The sequence below is a fragment of the Orycteropus afer genome, unplaced genomic scaffold (genome assembly GCF_000298275.1).
Source record: "Orycteropus afer afer isolate SDZICR_OR568_19922 unplaced genomic scaffold, OryAfe1.0 scaffold00258, whole genome shotgun sequence".
Classification (NCBI taxonomy): Eukaryota; Metazoa; Chordata; class Mammalia; order Tubulidentata; family Orycteropodidae; genus Orycteropus; species Orycteropus afer.
In genome coordinates, this window is record NW_006921845.1 from 1042778 (window position 1) to 1052631 (window position 9854).

Genomic DNA, 9854 nt, shown 5'->3' on the forward strand with positions numbered 1-9854 from the left:
CTGCCTACTTGCAGCATTAATGGTCTCTTCTCGGGTTTCAGTGGTGCTGGAAGTGCCCACTTGCACCCAGCGATAAAAGCAGCTGCTAAAAGTAGATCCATGGGGTGAGTGCTGGTATACTGGTGTGGTGCATCTTCTTCCTTAATCCATGGAGGTCTCCGATGGCCCTTCTCACCTGCCAGTTGGCGCTCCACAGGGCAGATTCCACTGTTTTTGTTATTTTTCCCCTGCCGCTTTCTCCTTTCTAAACCTACTCCCCTGAGTTTGGCACACTCTGACTTATTGAACTGTTCAGAGCACCAGAATCCCTATATCAAGCTGCTGCACCTAGTTTTTCAGGCACAAAGTTGCTAGAGGGAATTAGCTTGCGTACTACTGACCAGAGGCCATTTTTCAAGTCCCCTAACCATAACATTATTTCCCACATTTTTTCAGAGACCCAAGTCAGGCAGAAGCAGGACTTATTCTCAGTTCAACCCTACAACACAAGACACATCAGGAACTGGAACAAAGACAGTCCTCGACAAAGCTGGATCTGAGTGATATCCCCTGTGAACTGTCACCCCCAGACTAGGCATCAGGCACATGGAGCTCACCATTCACTATTTATTAGACACCATTCACATCTTAGCTTTGGGCATGGAGAAGGCCATCAGAGCCCAACAGACCTCTTTAAATTTCTTAACTGAGGAACTTTTAAATAACTGTATAATTTTATATTTTCCTCTTGCTAAGTACAGTGGAGTATGTGCCACTATAAACAAAACATGCTGTGCCTGGATAAATACCTCTGGGGAAGCTGATTTATGCCTGGTTGCCATCCATAAAGTTAATGATGGACTGAACAAAAGTTTCAAACCAGGGGAGTGGATGGAATTGATTTGAGAATTTATTCCTTACTTTAGGGTCCTGGTTCATCCCTTAATCATGATAGGCCTTGCTATCATTATCATATGTACTTGTGCCCCATGTATCATGAAGATAGCCTCTAACTGGATGGCAAGAACCCTGGAAACTGCCCAAGTATTGTGCCTTCTCAAGGCACCTGGCACTAATGAACTTATCCAGAAGGATGTTGTTAGTTTCTATCAGTTTCCCCCTCTGAGGTATTAGCCCCTCATCACCCCCACACACCAGGTTGTAGTTTAAGAAAGAAAATGTCACCCTGTCTCCCATGATTGTGAAATCTCAATAAAAAGAGGGAAATTTTGAAGAAGCAAAGAATCCTTTTGCTTAGAAACTCCAAAAATATAAAAAAGTAATAGCCATGATGAAAGCAGACATTACTCACAAAGATTAACTATTATTTTCTTTCCCCTCTCCTTCCCTCTGTGTAAAGAGAATAGTTGACCCTTTCACAGACAATAATTCCTTAGGATTGTTTTCCTGCTCACATATTCCTTTGAGCATATGACTTACCCCCATGGCCTGTTTCAGCTGATCATCGCAACTTATGGAGCAAGACAACCCTGAGAAGAGAGACATTGAGTTTGGAGCAACGAAGATAAAGAGAAAACAGACATTCTTAGCAATACAAGAAGACTGAGTGGACCCAACTCCCTCAATCTCTCCTTCTTCTAATCTTTCTGGACAAGTATGAAGAGTTTGCAAAACAATTCTGACCAAAGCCAGTTTTACATCACTGACCAGAAAAATAAATGTTCACAAGGAAGAGATGACTTTTCCTGAAAACAAGAAAAAAGACATTATCTGCATTCCTCAAACCCCCACACCCCTCAGCCCAAGTCCCTTTAAAAAAAACCCTAATCTTTTCTTAGCTCAAGGAGACAGACTTTTTAGAGAAATTATTCTCTCTGTCTTGTTAGGTATCAACACTCAATAAATATAAATCTTTTGCTTTTCCACTTCACCCTGTTGTGGTGATTGGCTCTACTCATGACAGGTGGTGAGAATCTCATTGTTCCTACATTATAAGCTCTTGTGTGAATGTTTGATAGAATTTGTCAGTGAAGCCATCTGGGCCAAGACTTATTTTTTTGGGAGTTTGGTTTTTTTTTTTTCCTTTTTATGACTTGTTCAATTTCATCTTTTGTAATCAGTCTGTTCAGATTTTGAACCAAAAATGTGCTAGTCTGGGTAAGTAGTGTGTGTTTAGAAATGTGTCCATTTCTTCTAGGTTTTCAAATTTGTTGGAGTGCAGTTCTTCATCGTATTCTGTTATTATCCTTTTTACTTTAGTCACACCTATTGTGACATCATCTATTTCATTTCTTATTTGTGTTGTTTAGATCTTCTTTTTCTTTCTTAAATTTGACAATGGTTTATCAGTCTTATTAATCTTTTCTAAGAACCATTTTCTAGTCTTGTTGATTCTATTGTTTTACTGCTTCATTATTTTTTGCTTGAATTTTTATTATTTTCTTTCTTCTGATGGGTGTAGGTTTTTCTTGCTGCTCTTTTTCTAATATTTGGAGATGTTTGGTTGAGTTGTTGATTTTGATTCTTCTTTTTGATGTATGCATCTATAGCTATTAACGTCCCTCTGAGCTCTGCTTTGGCTGTGTCCCAAACATTTTAGTATGTTCTTTTTTCATTCTCATTTGATTCAAGGAATTTTTTATTTCATTTTCTATTTCTTTTCTCACCCAGTAGTTTTTAAGCAGGGTGTTATTCAGTGTCCATGTATTTGATTTTCTTTCCTTGATCTTCCTGTTCTGATTTCTAATTTTATAGCATTGTGATCTGAGAAGATACTTTGTAGTATTCTGATGTTTTTTTAAATTCATTGAGACTTGCTTCATGGCCTAACATATCGTCAGTTCTGGAGAAAGTTCCACATGCACTGGAAAAGAATGTATCTTGTGCTGTTGTTTGGTGGAGTGTTCTAGATACAAGGGTAGGTCTAGTCAGTTGATTGTGTTGTTTAGATCTTCTGTATCTTTGTTAAGCTTCTTTCCAGCAGTATTGTATTTTATTGAAAGTGGTATATTAAAGTCTTCTACATTATTGTGGAGTTGTCTATTTCTCCTTTCGATTCTGTTAAAGTTTTTTTTAAAAAAAAAAATCTATTTTGGGGCTATTTCATTGGGTAAATAAGAATTTATTATGGTTAAGTCCTCTTATTGGCTTGAACCTTTAATCATTAGATAATGTCTTTCTTTATCTCTTTTGCTGATTTTGCCTTAAATCTATTTTATCAAAAATTAATATTGCCACTCCTGTTTTGTTTTGTTTTGTTTTGTTTTTGGTTGCCATTTGCTGGATGTATGTTTTTCCATCCTTTGATTTTTAGTTTATTTTTGTTTTTGTCTAGGGTGTGTCTCTTATTCACAGCATTTTGATGGGTCATGTTTTCTTATCCATTCTGCTTCTGTCTCTTAATTGGTGTGTTTAATCCATTTACATTGAATGTAATTATTATTAGGTATGAATTTACTGCTACCATTTTGCTATGGTTTTGGGTGTTTGTGTGTGGTGTTGATTATTTCTTTATTCCATATTTTTCTGTGCTGAGCTCATTTTCTTTATGGATTTTCTTATCACTTTCTTCATTATTATTATTTTAGTGTATTCTGAGACTTTATAACTTTTATTTTTTACTTTGATGTGAAAGTTTATTAATATTATTTGAGGTTACATTGTAATTTATTATCTTCCCAAGTTTAAAGCAGTCCATTCTATTTTTATATCATCCTGACTTTGTCTCCATTTGAGAATTCTGTAGCTACATCATTTATTCCCTTTTTTTGTTTTGTAGTTATCATCATTTACAAATTGGAATCTCTCGTTCCCTATTAGATTTATTATTATTAGTTTTATTTTATTTTGATACTTCTATTTCTGGGTTGATTTCCAGGCATTGTTGCCATACATCTTAATCTCCAGTTGTTGTCACCACTGGTAGTTCATTGTCTGGAGGACTCCATTTAGCATTTCTTAAAAGGTTGGTGTGGATTTGCAAATTCTCTTAATTTCTGTTTATCTGAGAAAGTCTTATTTCACCATCATATTTGAGAAACAATTTTGCTGGATATATAATTATTGATTGGAAATTTTCTTCTCTCAGCATTTTATATATGTCATCCCATTGCTTTCTTGACTGCATGGTTTCTGCAGAGAAATCAGAGATCAGCCTTACTGTTCTCCTTTGTAGGAGACTTTTGTTTTTCATGAACTGCTTTCAAGATTGTTTTCTTTGTCTTTGATTTTAGAAAGTTTGAATGTGATAGGCCTTGGTGATCTTCTTTTGGGTTCTATTCTATTTGGGGTTCATTGAGCTTCTGAAATGTATATCCACTCATCTTTCATGATATTATGGAATTCTTCTTTCAATAAATCTTGAACAATTTTCTCAGGGTTTTTTTTTTTTTTTTTTCCAATCTCTTCCTGTTCTGGAATTCCAATCACATGTAAACTATTCCTCTTCATGCTGTCTCAAATTAATCTTAAGCTTTCTTCATTTTCTTTAATTCCTTTTGGTGATAATCCCTCTTACAGATTAGTGTTGAAATATTTGTCTTCAATCTCACTAATTCTGTGTTCTATTCATTCAATTCTACTCTTTTGTTCTTCCAATGCCTTATCCATTTCTGAAATTTTAGTATCTTGGATTTCTATTTGCTATGTTTATATGGTTTCTACTTTTCCATTTATTTCATCAATTTCTTCTTGTATTGTTTTTTGAATTATATCTATATTTTCTGTGATTTGGTCTGTGGTTTCTCAAGCTTTCTCTCAATCCGTTGAAGGTACCTAAATATAATTGTTTTGAATTCCTTATTAGGCAATTCTACTAGCCGATCTTCCTTCAGACTTTCTGGCCCTGTACTTTGCTCCCTTGTTCAAGCATCATGTCCTGTTTTTGTGTGTGTGTGTGTGTATAATTTGAAGTTGCTGTTGTCTCTGAGACATTGTAGCATTATTGTATTCATTTTTTGATTATATGTTTGCTTGCTTCATCCTGATTTTTTGTTTTGTTCTGTCTTAATATATCCAGGCAGCAGGGTGGCCATGATCTCTGATCACTAGTTTGGCTGCCCTACATCACTCCCCACCTGCCCCTAGGCATATTTGGTATGAGATGGGAGTGTAGGCATGAATCTCTGATCACTGTTCCTACAGAGAAGCTTAAAGCAGGCTAGGTGGGTAATGGCTGCTGTCTTTGGTCCAGTAGTGCTGGAGTGGGTGGTGACATTTGTCCAGTGGTTGGGAAACAGGTATGGTTGGGTATGGATGGTCACTAGATCCCAAATTCTGGAGGAATGTAGGAAGAGAGATGAAAAAAAGGAAAGATTAAGAAGAAGGGAAGAAAGGTGGGGGAAAGAGGAGAAACTTAAGAAGAATGAAAAAGCAGAAAAAGGAAAAAGAGAAGAAAAATTAAAACCAACAAAAAGAACAAAAAAGAAAGAAGTGGCAAGTAACAGCCACAACACACACCTGCAGTGGAAATGTGGCACTTGCTCTATGGGAGCATACACCTGGATATGGAGGGTCAAAGGCAGCACTATTCAACATAGGAGCAGGATTGTGGCAAAGTATTCACTTAGCAAGATGGAAAAAAAAGGAAAAGAAAAATGGTGTGGGGAAGTGGTAGTAAAAGGAAAAACAAAGCAAAGAGGAAAAGAGGGAAGGACAGAGAATAAAGAGATAAAGAAAAAAGAGAAGAGAGAAGAGGGGAAAAAATTGCTGCAAGTGTCAGCCCATCAGATGGAATATGGAGCTTACTCTGGGATAGCTCACATTGTTGCTCACGGAGTGGCAGAGCAGGTGCTGCTGACCAAGAGGTGGAGGCAGGAAGAAAAATATAGACAAGAAGATGATTCAAATAATAAGAATATCAACAACAAAAAGATTAACAATCGAATTAAAAAATGGTCAGAAGATATGAATAGACACTTCACCAAAGAAGATATCAGGTGACCAGCAAATAAAGGAAGAAATTCTTACAATCATTAGCAATCAGAGAGATGCAAATAAAAACAATGAGATATCATCTCACCCCAGCACCAATGGCAAAGTTCAAGAAGACAGAAAATAACAAATGCTGGTGAGGATGTGGAGAGATTAGGACTCTCATGCACTGCTGGTGAGATTGTCAAATGATACAACCACTGTGGAAAACAGTATGGCAATTCCTTAAAAATCTGGAATTAGAAATACCATTTGACCCAGCAATCCCATTACTAGGTATATATCCTAAAGAAGTTAGAGTTAGGACAAGAACAGATATATACACGCCCATGTTCATCACAGCACTATTTATAATAGCAAAAAGACAGAAACAACCTAAGTGCCCATCAACAGAAGAATGGATAAGCAAACTATGGTACATACACACAATGGAATACTATGCAACATAAAAGAATAATGTAGAATCTGCAAAACACTACATTACATGGATGAACTTGGAGGCCATTATACTGAGTGAAATAAATCAATCACAGATGGACAAATATAGTATTAGTTAATTATTGTAAAATGTCAAGGAAATGTTTATATATGGAAGGAAACTTTCTTTGTTGGTTTACCAGGGTGGGAGGGGTGGGGAGGGAACACTGAAAAAAAAAAAATGCATTGACCCATGTAACTTTAGTCATGTGTATTTCACTGCACATAAATTGTATTTCAATAAAATATATTTTAAAAAATACTAAAAAAAAAAAAAAAAAAAAAGATTAGCCACCTCAGAAACTTAGTAGGGGTTGCTATCACTTGAACTCAACTCTCAGGCAGTGAGGTTTTTTTTTTTTTTTTCTCTTTTTTTCTTAAGTTTGTAAAAACTACTATTATTGTAATCATGATCATCATTTATGAATTTTCCATTATTATAACACTAATAAAAGTTCATATATTTAAAAAATAAATAAATAAATAATAAAATAAGGTGAAGAGTGAAAGACAAAACAAAATAAAGAAAAAGAGAACAAGGGATAGAAAAGGGAAAGACTAAGTGGAAGGAAAAAGGAAGGGGAAAAAAAAAGGAGTACAATACTATTCAAAGTGCCAGCAACCAAACACACCTGCACTAGAGTACATATTTCCGAGGAAGGAAAAGAGGAGATAGGAGCTACTAGCTTACTGGACATCAAAAGAGGGGCTTCTGCTCTTCTGGGAAGATGAGAGGATAGAATAAGCAGAAAATTTATACACACACACACATATATATGTGTGTGTGTGTGTATATATATATATATATATATATACCAGCATTGGCACTGGAGGGAGTTTGACAAGCTGTGGAGTAGATATGGGTAGAGAGAGCTGTGTTTCTGGTCACTGGGAGGTTATTCAGAGTAAAGGGGGAGGATGGACCTCTCTGATTGCTTGATCACAGATATGGGTGCTGTGTAGTCCTGGACAAATGGAGTGCATTACCTGGTTCCTGATGGGATCCAATGTCACTTACAATAATTTAAAATGGCTGCATGATGCTGGTTAGCAGTTTACTGCTCCTTCTTCACTGTTTTGTTCAGTCTCTTTCTCTCATTAGTATTTGATTTACTTCTTTATTCTTTTATGTGAAGTTTTGGAATCCAGGATAGTTATTTATAGCTGTTGCCCTTGTTTTTCAGAGCCTTTGTTGTAGAGGGTCTGAGTAATGTCTGCCTGGTTTGCCATCTTGGACCTGTAACCCACAAGGAAACTTTTTAGGGTGATAAAAATATGTTAAACCATTGCTGTGGTGGACACACAGCTATATAAATTTGTCAAAACTCAGCAAATTGTGCAATTAAAATTGTTTATTATATATAAATCATACCTTAATAAAATGAATTTTAAAACATAAATATATGTACATATACATGTAGAGATTCTCAGTTTAAATGGCAGTTTAAAACTTAATTTGATAAATTATGATCATTTAAATTAAAAAAAAAAGTTTTCAAGTTTCTAGTTCCCTAAGGCAGGTCTCTAAGTTTTTCTTTAAATAAATAAAATAGAGCACGCATGAGCATCTCCCAGGAGTCCTTAACTCTGTAACTGTGATTAGTTACTTCAATTCTAACATTCTTTGATCATAGTTACAATAATTACCCCCTCGCCCCTTTTTTTTAACCACAGCCCCAGGAGCCATTCTAAACCAAATCTCTAAAGGCAAAAAAAATCAGTAAATATCACAGTTCATCCAGTTGTGATCACTTTATTATAAGAAAGATAATATTATTTTCTGGAGAAAGGAAATATGTACTACGTTTGTCAAATGAGCTGTAGTGTGTCAGCAAAAATGATGAAAGTTTAGGGAGATGTTCTAAGTCAGTGCAAATATGAATTTTTCTAACAATCAAGGTCATTAAAGTGGAATGAGATGCCTCAAGAAACAGTGACTTTAACATCACTGTACAACAATCTGTTGAGACACCGGAGAATATTTTAGGACCAGGTTGGCTCATGTACCCTTAAGTTCTCTTCTAACCTGAGATTCTACAAATTTGAATAACTTCCATTTTCTGGAAGAATTCACAGGGAACAGATTGACTGCACACAGAGAAATTTTAATTTCTTCAACTGAAAACAAAATCAGAGAATTAGAAAACTTTCAGTTATTTTTGCAGAAGATCTAAAATAGAAGTCAGAAAATCAGGCTTATTTCGGTTGTATGTGACTTCCTGATTCATCACCAAATCTAGCCATTCTGACCTCCTTGGTCTAAATGTATATTACTTGAAACCCAGAGGAATATTCAGTAAAAATACACTGAATGTAGAAGATAAAAGATAAGATAGCACCTGGACTTGTTCTTAAAATAAGTCTAGACTTAGTCTTTTTCTTTGGCATTAAGAGAAAGTTACAAAAGGATAGTTTTCCATTCAAGGGGGAAAGGAGGATATACTTATGCAAAAATGAAATAAACTTTTGCTGTGGTTTTGAAAAGGGTATTAAGAGTTTATGGGAAGGAATGTCAGACTAAGACTAAAAGAGATTGATATGGAATTCAAATTTTTAGCAATAAAAGAATTTAAATGACAGTGGATGGCACACAGTAGAAAAAAAGATACCCAAATTTTGAGTTTCTTAACAGATTTCAATGAAGAAGACACCTCTTGTTCTCCAAATCAATATGGTGTAAGTATACTTTTTTATATAATTACTTGTATTTACATGTTAAACAATCTGTTTTGTTTCCATGTATATTTTATAAATCAATGTGAAATTCTTGTTCTGTCAAAAATTTTAGTGAGGACAGATGTCCAGTGCTATAGCTTTATCATAACTGTTTAATTGTTATAATTTAGAAACTGTCCTCTGAAGATGAGTGGTCCTGAGGGCCCTGAGATAATCCAGAAGAGCCAGGGTTGCTTTGCTTTATCACTATCCTGAAGTTGAGAGATGCCACAGACGGTGCAATATGACACCTTTAGTTCTTCTCTAAGGAGTAAATTGTCTTATAATACAGCAAAATGCAAAGCTCTCAAAGCTTTTTTCCCCAAAGTTACATAGTCCATGTGATAACCATGGAATACAGTCACTCAACTTGTGGTCTGACCATCTCAAATATTTGTTGCTAAAAAATGGCATATTTCTTTTGAAGATCTCAAGTTGTCTACCTTCTAAATTATCAGAAGAGAATCAAAGTTCTCTCAGTATAAAGGACTATTCAGGCAAAAAGAAAAATGGAGGGCAATAATGGAGCTCTGGTGGCATAATGCCTTAGGCATTTGACTGCTAACCAGGAGGCTGGCAGTTCAAACCCACCAGCCACTCCTCAAAAGGAAAAGTGGTCAATCTACTTCCATAGAGATGTTGTTGTTGTTGTTATTTGCCATCGAGTCGGCCCCAACTTCATAGCGACCCCTCCTTGAGTTTCCGAGGCAGTATCACTATGGAAGTAGGATTGCCCAACCTTCCTTCCGAGGAGTGGCTGGTGGGTTTGAACCGCCAGCCTTCTGGTTAGC